Source organism: Aulonocara stuartgranti (genome assembly GCF_965226115.1).
Source record: "Aulonocara stuartgranti genome assembly, chromosome: 15".
Taxonomy (NCBI): Eukaryota; Metazoa; Chordata; class Actinopteri; order Cichliformes; family Cichlidae; genus Aulonocara; species Aulonocara stuartgranti.
This window is the reverse complement of record NC_138951.1, coordinates 30,289,936-30,305,260: the sequence shown is the minus strand read 5'-3', so window position 1 is coordinate 30,305,260 and position 15,325 is coordinate 30,289,936. Positions and strand designations below refer to the sequence as shown.

General features: G+C 38.0%; 1 long non-coding RNA gene across 1 annotated transcript; it reads right to left on the bottom strand.

The window, feature by feature from the left end:
- Window positions 1-4,661: 4,661 nt before the first annotated feature.
- On the bottom strand, window positions 4,662-10,293 carry LOC309689166. The gene is made up of 3 exons (XR_014271281.1): window positions 10,055-10,293; window positions 8,795-8,929; window positions 4,662-7,511 (listed from the first exon to the last, which is right to left on the bottom strand). It is a non-coding gene; the product is annotated as an uncharacterized lncRNA (long non-coding RNA).
- Between the last annotated feature and the right edge of the window lie 5,032 nt (window positions 10,294-15,325).

Genomic DNA, 15,325 nt, shown 5'->3' with positions numbered 1-15,325 from the left:
TGCAAAGGCTAACAGTGTGCCTTCTTTCAAGTCACGCTGTGCGCCACGTTATTGTTTACATGAGATGAATTGCAGAATAGCAGATAGTCAGATTAACAGTATTTTGTCTCTATCGTCAGGTTTTACACGCTTTTACACATACACATGCAATTACTGTCCCTCCATTTAGAAAGGCAGAGGCATCACAGTGTAATTATTTTGCATGTAATTGTTTTTTTTTCCTGTGTAATAATATTCAACATTGCTATCAATACCTTTTTAAAAAAATGCCTCTCTGTGCAAAATGGGTTTAAAAACATAAACATACTGTTTCCCATACCGGCATTTAGACAGGGGGAACAAATTGTGGCAGGAACAGCCTGATATTATTTTTTTTATCCTGCTGTAACTTTACTGTATAAAGAGCTAACATCTCTAAAATGTCAGGAGTAGTTAGTTATTACAAGAAGTGTTTGTGAACTAAAAATCAAGAATGTAGGATACTGTTTGTCCCTGATTTGGAGAGCCCAGTGCGTGCTCCTGACGAAGGGAAAACCAATTCTGCCGGGGAGACCTACCTTGGCACTTGTGCAGGTGAAGCCAAAGGGCAGATATGCTTCACCATATTTTCTAGTCTTTGGCTTAGAATGAAGTTGGTTTGGAAACATATTCAGCAATGCTTCATCTCCTGCTTTGCGTTTGTGTGGGAGCCCGTGCTAGCAGTGTCCAAGCTTTGTTTTTTTTGTTTTTTTTTCCCTTTTCATGCCGTGCCCCCCTGCAATGGCTCTGCGCCCCCCCTAGGGGGTGGGCCCCACACTTTGGGAAGGTCTGACCTAATGGGTCTTCCCCCACATTTTCTTAGGGTAACGGACACATTTGTGGATTTCTTATTAGTTTATGTGTTAGTTTGAGCTGGCATGAGCTACTATGCCATTACGTTCTGGTTGTGAAATATCTCGACTGCTGTTTAATGGTTTGTTTGTACTCCTGGTCTTTTTGGAACATTTTAGTAGAAGTGTCTCACAGATAACATGGCCTGCTGTGTTTTACAGAGCATCCAAGAAGTTTGCCCTCCAGGGAGTGAATTCTTGTATTTTATTATTTAATAGTAATGATCAGAGACGTATGTCTGTGTATTATACATTTTATGGCTGCAGCTTGCTAACCACACTTGTTAGCATTAGTTGATAACTTAGCATGGCTCCTTCTCAACCAAATATAGTGACCATCACAGTCCACAGTCCATTGCAGTCCAAAAACTCATACATACTCACACACTATGTGCATTTGTGCTTCTGTTTCTGTGTCTTTAATGTATACTTTATACTTTATTGATCCCCGTGGGGAAATTCCTCTCTGCATTTAACTCATTCACTCAGTGAAGCAGTGGGCAGCCATTGGTTGCCCGGGAAGCAGCGTGTAGGGACGGTACCTTGCTCAGGGGTACCTCAGGGTTTGTTCATGGATCAAGCTCTCATTGAATTATTGGAATATCTGAATAGAACAAAGTAATTGTAAATGTTATTGATAACACTTGTATTTCCACTATAACAGATCTCAGACCACTGGACTTTTCTAGCAAAAGCTCTGGATATGCCAAAAAAACCCCCCAAAAAACCCATAACCCATAATTAAAAACTCAAATCATTATTGGCTTATGAGTTGGAAAAATCAGCTTGAACTAACTTCTCTCACTGGTTATATCTTTGTTTGCTGTATAAGCTGCCTCTGTGCCCTTGTATTACACACCCACTCAGACACACACAGTACTGCTCTTTCCCTTCTCACCTCTCTGCTTCTCCTCCTATCTGCTTTGTCTCCGTCTCTATCTCTGTGATTGGCTAATGACACTATTCCAGATGGCTCGCCTACTGTGGTGTGTGTGCGTGTGCGTGCTGGCCAGGTTTGAAAAAGATCTTTCATCTTCTTCTTTCTCTGACAAAGGAATCAGTCCAGTCAGCACAGCTGTCCATCTGCTTCCTCTTTTCCACAGTCTCGATTAATCCTAATGTCGTGCTGCACGGCTCAGCATTGGCCCGTGCTCTCCCCCACCGCTCTATTTATTCTCGCTTTCTTAACCTATCACTCTTCTGCAATGGTTTCTTCTCGTACAGTCATATTCTCTTTCCTCTCACTCTGATCCTCGCATTCTCCTCCCACTCCCTCACTGGCTTGCTCTCTTGCCTCTTGCCTTCTGCTCCATCATTGTTTTCTCCCATCTTCTCCATTTCCCTTCTGTTTCTCTCTTTTTCTCCTTCTCTGTTTCTGTCCCCCTCCCTTCTCCTCTCTACCCTCAGTCCTTAGTCTTTTCATTGCTGTGTAACAGAGAGTGACATGTTTGGCAGTTTTTCTGCTTTCTCCTCTCATAAGGAATTACTGTCCTGACCTACTTCCATGTGCAGCAGCTGCCTCATACACATGGCTGAGGCACCAGTTGTGTCACTAACTGTCACAGCAAAGGATGTTCAAAATACCTGACTGTCCTGTTGTCATCGCATGATATCAATTCTGTAAATACAGCACAGTATTATGGCAGTTGGCAAAAGAGTCCCAGCATTTAATCCAATCATTCCTGTTTGTGAGACAGAAGACACTGAGAAAACATATATCTACACAGAAACTGTTCTCCTACATGATTTTAGTTCTCTCTGAAAACATCCTCATCCTTACTGTAATGCTATATTTGGAAATACCAATGCTAATAATTCAAACTTTTCTGTGTGTAAACTCAGTTAAAATCAGTTCTTTTTATATAGCCCAAATTCACAACAGCAGTTGCCTTAACCCTTTGAGATCCACACCAAGAAAATAAACAATGGAAACATTTTTGCTTGCATTTCTTATTGATTTGTGTGAGTAATAACCACAATCAATAATTTTTTTTCAATAGACCCTGTAGTTTTTAAAATGTTAATCTCTACCAAATGGTTGAGATGTCACTTAATGGTAAAAGTATGAAATGTCATGCAAATACAAGTACATTAGATAATACAGTTGAAAAAATCAAATAAAGGGCCAAATTATAATTAAATTAATAACAAAAACTATCCAGGGCATTGGATACAGTTTATTTCTAGTAGCATGCCAGTGAACATTGCTGTTTTCATTCCATCAAAAGAAAGTATTCTATCAAACAACAAAATGCATATTTTTTAAATCTGCAAATGTGAAAAATGTGTAACAGCACAAAATACTCACATTCAGGCCACTTGTGATTGAATTCTACTGTGCAAAATCATGTTTGTTTTAAAAATAAAAACCTAAAACAGTGCAAATCAAGCACAGCTGCTTGTGGTTTTGATCGTTGGGGTGTTAGGGTGTAGCATTTATTCTGTAGTCTTGGAGAGTTGAATCATGGTTGTCCAACTCTAGGTGCTGGCTTGTTAACTTGGTTCAGACACAGCCAGGTGGAAACCTTTTGAGAGCCATCGGTTACTGGTCCAGTAGGGCACAGTCTCTCTTGTAGACCAGGTATTCAAGTCAAGGATGTAGCCGAACAGTGGAATATGCCATCTCCTTAACTTGTAACTTATAACTTGCCTTATACAGGTGTAATAGCATATCAGAAAGCGTCATTTCTCCCATATGCTAATTATATACAGGGATGAGTGATGGGCATGGAATGGTGATCTTTGCATTGGACTCTTTGCTCTACCGTTTGACTGATGAAAGAGGCATGAACCCACAGGCATTGTTTAGAAGGTTGACACATTTCTTGTCAAACCATTTTATTGCACTCAGACCTTCATCAGACCTGTAATAACAGGCTCCATGGCCCTTCTTCATCAGGTCTTTGTCTGCCATCAGGGGAGCTCCACGGTGCTGTTTGGTCATACAGTACCAATGGACCTGACACCCAAGGAGGTGTGCAAGTTCTGGACCAAGCTGAAACTTGTGAAGAGCTGAGGTTCTTTTATGGGTTTGCACACAGTTTTTTTTACAACTTTGGCCCCTAGAGGTAGCTTCTGTTCTTTTTCACTGAGGGGAGCATTGAAGAATGTAGATCCCCTTTGATACACAGCAAGTCGTGGATGATGCCAGATGAACTTGCTTGGCAGAACAATTTAAAGCCCCACTCATCTGGTTTGTTGGCAATATATTGGTGGAGAGTGCCAGCCTTGTTGGCTTCATACACTGTAAAAAAATATTCCGTAGAAAAACAGAAAATGTCCTGGTAATTTTCTGCCAGTACATTTTCTGTTTTTTTACGGAGGTTTGACGGACCTTTCTGTAAATGATAAAACGGAAAATTCTGTAGATTTACAGTATACTCTCTGTACTATTTACGGACATTTCCTTCAGCTATAAAACAGAAAATTCCATTTATTCACAGTATATTTTCTGTATCATTAACTGATATTTTCCGTTAATAGAAAAATTGAAATTTCTGTTTATATTACTATTTCCAAGCACTTCTTTTCACTGTAACTCATTAAATATAGTTCTTTATATCCTTAAACGTACATTTCTATGCAATTACAACCTAGTACACCATGTACTCAAAAATTCATAAATTAAAACTTAAATTAATTTGTGCTTCGTACACAACAACATTGGTACAATTAATGTTAAATATTCTTTTATTCTCCTTAACTCAAACACTATACTTAAATATAATGACAGCATCCATCTTGTCATAAAACTACTAAACAGCTGATACATGAACAAAATAACTCACAAGCTTTCAAATTTGAGCATTTTTATTTCCTTGAAATCAGGTTGCCCTCATGTAAATGTGTTTATTTACATTCATTCAAGTGGCTACCAAGTGTTTTCTTCAAACAGGACACCTGACAAACAAAAAATGTCATATTTAACGACATGTTCACATTTAATAATATCCAGAGTACCTTTTAGTTAGAATCACTGCCTTGTGGTAGTTTTGCCTCAGCCAAATGGTTAAGGTGTGGTTTACATCCATCTCTGTCCACTTATGATACAGTATACACATGTAGTCAGTTATAGCCAAACACCTTTGATTACTGAATTGCATTCACTTCATTAATGAAGTGAATGTAATTCACATTTGTGTGAACATTTGTCTGAGATTAACTCTTTGGGCTCTTTACCAGAGGTGGGACCAAGTCATTGTTTTGCAAGTCTCAAGTAAGTCTCAAGTCTTTATCCTCAAGTCTCAAGTCAAGTCTCAAGTAATGTCAGGCAAGTCAGAGTCGAGTCTCAAGTCACTGGTGTAAAAGTCCGAGTCAAGTCACAAGTCTGAAATTTTGAATTTCAAGTCCTTTCGAGTCATTAAAAAAAACGAAAAAAAGCATGTTGCAGTTATGCTAAATGTAAATATTAGACCATGTAATTTTTAAATCTGTGTTTTTCTCAACACATGACAAAATAGTGAACTTAGAAAATATACACAAATTGTGAAATTGCACCTCTTTAGAATGCAGCTCAATTAAACCTAGCTCCAAGAATAATTTTCACCGACAGTTCTGAGATAAGCTGCATGTTATTCTTGGATGCGGTTGTAGGACCGGCTTTAAAATCGCATGACAAAAATATCACACACATTAAAAAAAAACTGCATCACCAACGTAGCCTGGAAAACATTTGCTAGTTAGATGAAGTCAGCTATCTCATATTTATATGCATATTTATAAGCATACGGTTCTTGGAGTGAGTGCATACACTCATGAAGTTTAGTAACTTCCGGTCACTGCAACAAGCCCAGGTACAGTTTACCGCCGGATGGGTACAGGACCTTGAAACGCACCGTGTAGAACGAAAGACCATCGTACGTATCATATAAGTTTACCAGTCTCACAAATCGTCTTCATAAATACACATTCGTTAACCGTTTATTAATAGGACCTTTGAGCTCAACGGTAATTAATTAGTAGTGGAAATAATTTCTGGTACGCATCACAGAAATGTAGCAGTGACAATAATACTGTATGCTGTAATCGTACTGGGCAATTAGTGATACAAAAAACCTGTTTTATCCTGTGAATAAAAGTATATGTTTTTGTCAATGTACCATAATAACAGAAGCGAAACGCAATATTGTGTCAGGACAATTCACTATTTATGCACAATAAACAAAGGAGCATAGCACGACAATTTCTGTTCAGCGCCAGACTTGCTTGTAACCTATATCACTAATTATGTTATGAAAATGACGTATTAACTACAACAGCAGACTGACCTTTGTGGAAATGCTTGGAGCAGACTAACCTGTGAGCTGGAGTGTTCTGGGACGTTATATTTGATCTTTGAATGGCTGCTATCCAGGCCATCCGTCGCCTGTTTGTCACTTCGGAAACATGGCTCGAACAATTTCTCTTAAACGTCGTAATCCGATAACAACCGATCTCTTTACCCGTCGGCTTCCCGTGGCTGTCATGCGACCGGCTATTGCAGTTAATAATACAACAGCTTCTTGACATTTTTGTGTTTCTTTTTATCTCTGTGTAACTGATTTTAATTGAAAGCCTGCGTGCGCTAGTACTTCTTGCCACGAGTTCCCAGAATCCTTTGCGGTTCTACCCGTGAATGACGTCACATTTTCAATCTCTATATAATATGCGTGTTAAATTTTATATTTGGGGTGAAATATCAAGTCTTTTCAAGTAAACCGGTTCAAGTCCAATTCAAGTCCCAAGTCATTGGTGTAAAAGTCCAAGTCAAGTCACAAGTCTTAGAACATTTTTTCAAGTCAAGTCTAAAGTCATAAAATTAATGACTCGAGTCTGACTCGAGTCCAAGTCATGTGACTCGAGTCCACACCTCTGCTCTTTACCTTACAATATAACATACTTGAGTCAAAATTTGTTGACTGTTTAAGTGGTGCCACATGAATACAACTGAACAGATCTAAAGAAGATGTTCCTGAACTTTGGGTTTATTCGAACAGGACTGATGGATAACCACAGGACTTTTCCCCATATGATAACTACAACACATAATAAATTAAGACAGATTACTGTCCCAAACTTAAAGATAAAAGTGTATTTACGGGACTTGTTTTGTCAGTGAGGAGCAAAGTATAATTAGAAGTGCTTGTTCTGATGAAAAGTTAAACTGTAAACAGCAGCATAGTGAATAAGGATCTGTGTCCACGAATCCTCAGCAGTGACAACACTTAAACATCATAGTTCAAAATCCTTAATGCACACCTTTTTCTCCACGGTGTTCAAATTCTCTAAGCTGGTTAAGTAGAGGAAAAAGTCTGACATATTTCATGACCATTAAATGTTAGACAAGGCTCTGAAAACGAGGTTACAGTTACAAACAAAAACCTCTGCTTGTGCGCACAGACCCTAAATCACAACAAATAAGACAATAGTAAGACAAATTACTACAAAGTCTTGTTACCGCTCTTCATATAACAGTGTGACAAAGTCCTGAATGCAGCCTGCATGTTAGTACATCAAGGTCCATCTGAGCTTTAAGTAAAATACACTCAGCTTTTCCTTGGATTTTAAGAGTTGCTCAGTTCATACAGGAACTGCAGCAGTCGGAGTTAACGTGTCGCTGTGTTGCTCCTCCGTGTCAGCCATTGAGACTAGTCGCAATTTATTCTGAGGAAAAAAAGAGAAACAACAAGACATTTTTAAAAAGTTTGTATTTTTATAATTTTTTTTTACCTAGAGCATAAACAACATAAACAAAAAAAGGATTAGGGCTGTGCGATATGACGATATATATCAGATTACGATATAAAAATGTCTATCGTTTCATATTATACACTATTCTTTGTTTTGTGGTGTTGCAAAATAAACTGTTTACGGCAATATTTTTTTCATGGTTTTGATGGTCACTGTAGTTGCTATATTATTTCTTAAAGTTCTCTCCTTCTCTTATACTTAAAACAACCACACTATGGACGGACAAGTGACTGTTTTTACGCGTACTCTCGTTACCAACAATGAGGATAAAACCATCGTGTGGCTCCGCCGTCCGCTTGTTTATTTTCCACATAAACCTTTCACAATAAAGCTCAAGTTTCTGTTGAGACTTTTCAAACTAAACTGAAATGATATACATTATTCTCAAACATAAAATTTCAGAATATGCATCAAACAAATGACCTCAAATAAAAACATCAAGTAACTATAAATGGCGCTTACAGTCACCACGCAGATGAAGGCACAGAGAATACCAGCATGGCCAGCAAGGATGAGGCAGAACCAGAAGGACCAGTCAAAAGAAATCGAGGACCTTATTGTTAAATGAGGGGCTACCTCTGTAGCATGGACATGATTTGGTTATGAAAAGTCTGACACGCCCCAGAAAACTGTACTATGCAAATTATGCCACAAACTGGTCCCCACCACCACTCGAACACGACAAACCTCTTTAACCACCTACACAAGAATCACATGAAAGAGTTTCGAGAGAGTTTACGAATGAAAAGCAAAAAAGAGTCGTCAGGTGCTCAAAATAATCCTTAGACTCAAACGTTAGAACAGGCTTTTCCTTGCAGCACGCCGTCTAATAAATACTCAGAAAGAAAATGGCGGCCATTTAAACTCATGTCTAAAAATGTATAGTTTCATGCATCGGTCAAAACACTCGACTCCTGGTACACGACGCCCAACTGAAAACATTTCACATAAGTCGAGTTGCCCGAGAATCACAGAATTTACAGAAAATGCACTATTTTGTGATATATATCGTTATCAGGAGAGATACGTCTTATATTGGGATATGAGACTTTGGTCATATCACGCAGCCCTACAAAGGATTATAATTCACGTAGAGTTGCATACACATAACACCATTCTGTTGCAACAAAAGCAGTTTATAATTAAAGTAACATACATACCTTGAAAAACTAAATCAACCACAACATTAAATTCACCTTGTGTTTGTAGAGAAGGTGATCAGGGTTTTTCTTCATTTCCTGAGACCAGCTGCTCTGGATCATCACCAGCTTGTATCTTCATCTTTTTTTTCACTCGGGGAAGTCTTTCCTTTTCTTGGCCATTGCTCTGCACTGGAAAACCAAAGTGTGTGATCAAAGGTGAAATAAGGGATATTTTTCCACTGCAGGACTTAAAGTGCTTCAAGTAGTGATAGCTGTTGATCCATTTCTCAAATAATCTGTAAGGATCTGGATTTTTAAGAAAGATACAAATATCTCTGCTTATATTTGGCTAAAAGCTTGATATAGACAAGGCATATAGAGCCCCTGCACACCAGCACTGCGCTTACATTATAGTTCAATCAAGAAATAGTTATTATTGATTTATTATTGAATTTTTTTAGTAATAATTTTTAGTATTTAATCACATTAGCACAGTGGGGTGACAAAAATATTCCACATACAAGAAATGCTGCTCAGCATTTCATAAATTACATTTTCAACAAATGTTGGAGTAAAAACACAGTTACAGGGAAAATGTGTCTGTCTGTAAATATTAACTAAACATTTCTATGTGCTACAAAATAGACATACTGTAATTGTAAATGTGCTGAGGTGAAACTATACTTTCAATAATTTTACCACTACAGTCTGTTAACCACCGAAATAATCTATGCTGGTCAGCTAGCTAAAAGTCTTTACTTTAGCAGCCCAAATCAGAGGCTAACATTAGCATTTGCTAGCGTCAGCCAGGAAGGTCTGAGGCTTAAACTAGGGTTAGTGTAACTTTGCCTGAAACCCTTTAAAGTGTACAGTAGAGCCAACTGTAAAACACAGGTATTGATACAGTACTTATTAGAGTCCTAGAATAATTTCTAGAACCATGAAGTTCTCACTTTCCCAGTTATCCACATCGCTGACTTTTGCTAATTAGCTAGTTAGCAGTCACAGCTGTGTAATACCCAGAGAGACACAGACAGCTAACTATAATATTTATGAAAACTGGTTCAGCCACTGAAGGGCAAAACTGGTGGTATCACAGTAAAAATTATTTTAACATTAATTAAAATAAAGCTTAAGTCATGTTAAACCTAAATAACAATTATTTTAAAAAATGAGTCAGCAAAATATTCCTGACTTGTCTGGAGACAGCCGAAACCAGTTAACAAATAAATTAACAATTCTTTCTAAATAAAAACACGGAGTCTTTTGAAAAACATTATTTTAATAAAACGAAACATGAGTTTTAATACTTACCACAGAAATTTGAAGGCAGTTTCTCCAACTTCAGAATCCAAAATCCAGATGAAGCCTGAAAGAAGCCTAATGGCTGCTCTTGCGCTTACTTTTCCCTCCTTTTCAGGTTCTTTTTCCCACAATGCATTGCAGTAGTTGAGAAATACAGAAAAATACCTGTAAATGACTAATACGGAAAATTCCTTCACGTTTATACAGTAGATTGTACTGTATTTTTACGGATTTTTTTTACAGTGTATGAAACCATGACCTCAAACACACTGTGGTTGAAGATGGATGGTATCATGAGTATCATGCCACAGGACCATGTGATTTTTAGCCATATAATTGTTTCGCGTCCATATAGTACATATAGTAATTATAATTTTGACAATTTAGTAATATTAATTTAAAACTACTGTAATTTGGTTAAAAGGTAATCAGTTGTGATATTTGTGATTTCCACGTGTTATTCTTGATTTTTACAATATTTACTAACATTAACTCAGAAAGTTACAAAAATGAGTTACTGAGGAAATTATTTCAGCATATTCTTGCTGTGCTAACACTTGATGTGATTTATGAATAGCAATGGATAAACAAAATGGGTCTAGTGGCCTGATTTTATGGCAAATAATCAATTTTAGTAACATTTAGGTTATGTTAGCAGTAGCACCATAAAGGAACAAATCAACCGTTTGGTTGAGCACTTTTAAAAAAAAAAATCTTAAACATTTAATTTCACTTTTTTAATGCTGTCAAGTGACATACATCTGTTTAGTAAGTCCTCTAACACTATCATATATAAAAAAAAATTATATCTTCCTATCTTAGTTTCATCAAAAAAACTCAAAATATGTTGGATGGTTTTTTGTTTCTGACTTCCTGGTTGGAGAGGTATAAGAAGAGCCAACAGTTTCCATTCACAGTGCCTTCTGGTGGATTCTTTTTTGGCATTACAGATGTAAACCAATTGGTAGAAAAGACTCAACAAGGTATGGCAATTTCAGTGAAAGCCTCAGTTAGATATAGGGACTGAAAATGTGCTCTACCAATTGGTTGAGCAGAACTCTAAAGCTGCTTAATATTGTAAGGTAAAGAAAGAAACCGCAGCAATCACGCACACAAGCACTTGGCGACAGTGGGAAGGAAAACTCCCTTTTAATGGGAAGAAACCTTTGGCAGAACGAGGCTCAGGGAGGGACAGTGATCTGCTCTCACTGGTTGGGAGTCAGGGGAGAGACAAGCATTCGGAAAGGGAAAGGATGAATGAAGAAGAAATGGTCAGGGCATCATGCATAGGAAACTCCCAGCAGCAGTTCAGGGTCTCCTGACCCAGCCCCAACTGTAAGCTTTATCAAAAAGGAACGTTTGAAGTTTAATCTTGAAAGTAGGGAGGGTGTTTGTCCACTTATTCCACTTTGGGAGCTTGTTTCATAGTAGGTGTCTGAAGAGTCTGCCTCCCAGTCTACTCTGGTCTTCGGCCTGCTCCACAACTGTTCAACCTACCCAACGTATTTTCCCAGGTGGCTGTAGCTCAGGAGGTAATCCAGTTTTGAGATCCTTCTCAGACGCCTTAACTCCCAGTCACATCCTGGGCCATTTGACCTCCATAAATCACATGATAGGGTGGGGCTAGGTTTCACAGTGGGTTCACCTGAAACCTTGGCTGATTGTGACCCACACCTGCTTTTACACCTTGGTTCGTGTGATTAGGTGGAGGATCAACAGGGGGTTCATGACTCTCTTGGGGACACTCCCATAGGGCTTAAAATCTGGAACTCTCCACCAGTTGCTTTTAGAACTGAAGAAGCTTCTCAGATGAGAGGTGAAATGCTTCAAGGAAACTTAAAGAAGTCCAGACACTTTCCTTTCCAAGCTCAGACCTCAGGATATAGAGCAACTATTAATTGGAAGGTTAGTGGTTTGATCCCTGTCTGTGTCAGACTTCATGCCAAATATCCCAGTAACATAGCAGGCCCTAAAGACACCCATCAGAATTTGAATGCTACATACAAAATACCTAAAAGAACATGCTTGGGTGAATGAAGCATGTTGTAGGTAGAGTAGAAAGCCACTATATAATAACCAGTCCATTTACACTTCAGAAGCACATGCAGAGCTGAGTTAGATTACCCCCAATTATTCACAGATTTAAACTAATACATTGTGTATGAGTGAATGTGCAGGCACACATGTATTCAGGGAATGTATCCTTAAAACGTTTCTCTTTATAACTCTTCTGTCACAGGCAGCACGTTTAGAATTAGTTTTGTATTATCCATATTTTTATTATTTGTTGTTTAGGCAAACTGTGACAGTTGCAAACATCAACACTTTGTAGTGTACCAACACTGTGGGTGTCTTTCTGTTCTTGTAGATTTAGCTCAGAGCATAGGGCACTGTCAGAAATCTGTTTTTGACCGTACTGGGTCTCCTGTTTTGCAGTAATAAGAAGACCAATTTGTAAGAAAAGTGAAAAAATGCAAGTAAATAATATATTTTGGCATTATTATTTATCTAGTCAGAACAGATCTTAGGCTACGTTCACACTGCAGGCGAAAGCGCATCAAATCCGATTTTTTTGATCCTATGCGACCCATATCCGATCATGCTATGACAGTGTGAACGGCGCAAATCCGATATTTTCAAATCCGATCTGGGTCACTTTCGTATGTGGTACTGAATCCGATACATATCCGATGTTTTAGAAAGCGACTGCTGTTTGAACGGTCAAGTCGCATTAAATCCGCCTTTTACGTCACCGACACAAGACTGAAGCCAATTATCAGCGCCAGAGAAGCGCCCGAGAAGACATCGCGAACGCTTCCTGGCCATCCAGTGTAGATGTCAGTGAAACTGTTGGGAAGACAACATAAACATTTTATTTGTACTGTATAATCTGCAGATTCTGACAGAAATCTACAGCTATCCTTTGAAGCACCGCTCCTCTCTTAAACGGCGATAAGGATCATTATTAGGTTATCTACATTATTATGTAAATAACAAAATAACTTAAAGCAAAAATTGGGAAACGTGAAGTCCGAAGTCTTTATATTAAGGGCCATCAGTCAAACAATATTGTTGCTCTGGGTCTAAACAGAGCGCGTTGTGTGTGACATCTTCTTTTGCGCATGCGGGCCGCTTTGAGCGTTCACACTAGAGAGCGTTTGCTGTCGCATTTTATTTGTAGTGTGAACGAGCAGACAAAAAAATCGGATTTGATCAAAAAATCGGAATTGAGCATTAAGACCTGCAGTGTGAACGTAGCCTTAGTTTATAAAAGCACAGTATATAACATATGGCAATACTTTATAATTTAGTTCCTTTTTTTCCATTTTGACAGACAACACATTTTCATATAAACTCCATCTATTCAGTAACTCACAGAAACAAAGATAAATCCATACATAAACTGTAAGTGATAGCATGGATGCCCTTGTTATGATCAACCTGCTTTTAAAGCTCATTATCAAATATCTGCATATGATTTGTGACCCCTGCCAGCATGAGATCTTTAACTGTGATGAAAACCACGAAGAACCCTTGTGGCTATGGTTATTAAAGTATTTCAATTACCTTTCTTATATAGTCCTTCATTACTGTGTGATCTCGTAACTCAATTACATAGAGATGAATACAAGTTTTTAATTAGTTTTTTTTGCTGCTGCCTTGAAGATAAAGCATGCAGCTGAAAATGTTCTTATGACCGATGTGTTCCCACAAGTGCTTTAAGTGATATTTCTTTTACATTAATAAAGATTCTTCAACAGTCATGTGATATCATGTGAATGAATCTGATGATCTAAATGAGTCTATTAATAAATTCTGTCATGTATTTTACTAAAAAAGGATGTCAGTTTTTTATAAGAATACGCTTAAAATTATCCTGACTTTGAATGTCAAAAGTTGGTTCTCACAAGGACACAAATAAAGCAAGAACACACACATGCGCGCGCGCGCGCGCACACACACACACACACACACACACACACACTATGTAGACCAGACAGTGAAACATGGATAGGTGCCATAATGTCTAGATGCCACTTTTCTCTGTGCTCTGTGACTCTGCAGAGCTTGCAGCTCCAGGAGTTTCGCACCCTTTTTTCACCGTCTGCTACGGCTGAGGCTGTGTTCCCACACCATCACACTGGCAAGTCTTTCATATGCTGCATAGTTTCATCTGCCTGCTTCAGAGCTCAGAGAGAGTCTTGAAATCAGTAGTATATAAATTGTGAACCTACAAATCAGATTTTAAAGCCCACTGGAAGAAAGGCCACAGACTGCTGGACTAATTCTCTTTGACTGGCACCTTGTTCTTATATAACAGTGTACAGCAGAGGCTTTTATAGTGAAGTTTGTACTGTTTAAGAGCTGAAAACAAAGCAGTTAGACTTGAGGAGGATTGGGCATTGCCTAGAAATTGAGATGACAGAGTGTTCAGGTAAGTGGCACCCAGCAGGATAAAACCAGTTTGACTACTTTTCAAATGGCTTTATCTGTCTTACAGTCCCCCCCCCAAGTTTAGATCAGCTTTCAAGTCTAATTAGAGAAAAGATTCACCTTAGTCAGTTAAGTTATTTGAAATGATAATCAGATGTCTTTTTTCTTTTTACAGCTGAAAAGCAGCTCTTTGTGTGGAAGTGTCACTGTGGGCACTTGGTTTTTGCTGCTCTGCCTTCTTTTGAAGTTTGAAGGGATTGTCTTTGCACACAGTAGGATTATAAATGGGATTAGCTGCATTTTTGATTGTCTGCATACCTTTTTATTTTTCACAATAATTCTTTTTGGAATAGATTTACAGGTTTCTATTTGAAATGACACTCTGGCACATCCCTGTTATTCATGCACACCTTCTTTTAATCACCTGTATTGAAATGCTTCTCTCTGAAGTTTGTTTTCTACTCAGTGGTTTTCTTTTGATGAAAATAATGAATCCTGCCTCAGTGTTATGTTCACAGTTTTAATATAAAATGATAAAATATAAAATTTGTAAGTATATACTTTTCAAAAAACAATTACTAAATACGATTAAGAACAGAGTGTTTCTACTTATGAGGGCAAATGAGGCAAAGCATCAGACTTTAGTTGTCAACACGTTTTAAGAGGTTATCTGGTTTTGAGATAAACGGTGTTATTTCTTATGGATTTTTATGTGCTGAATCCAAATATGAGAAATAAAAAGCTGACTGACTACTGTTTCCACAATAACTATATATATTAGGGGTGCAACGATATATAAAATTCACGGTTCGGTTCGATACTTTGGTGTCACGGTTCGATATTTCT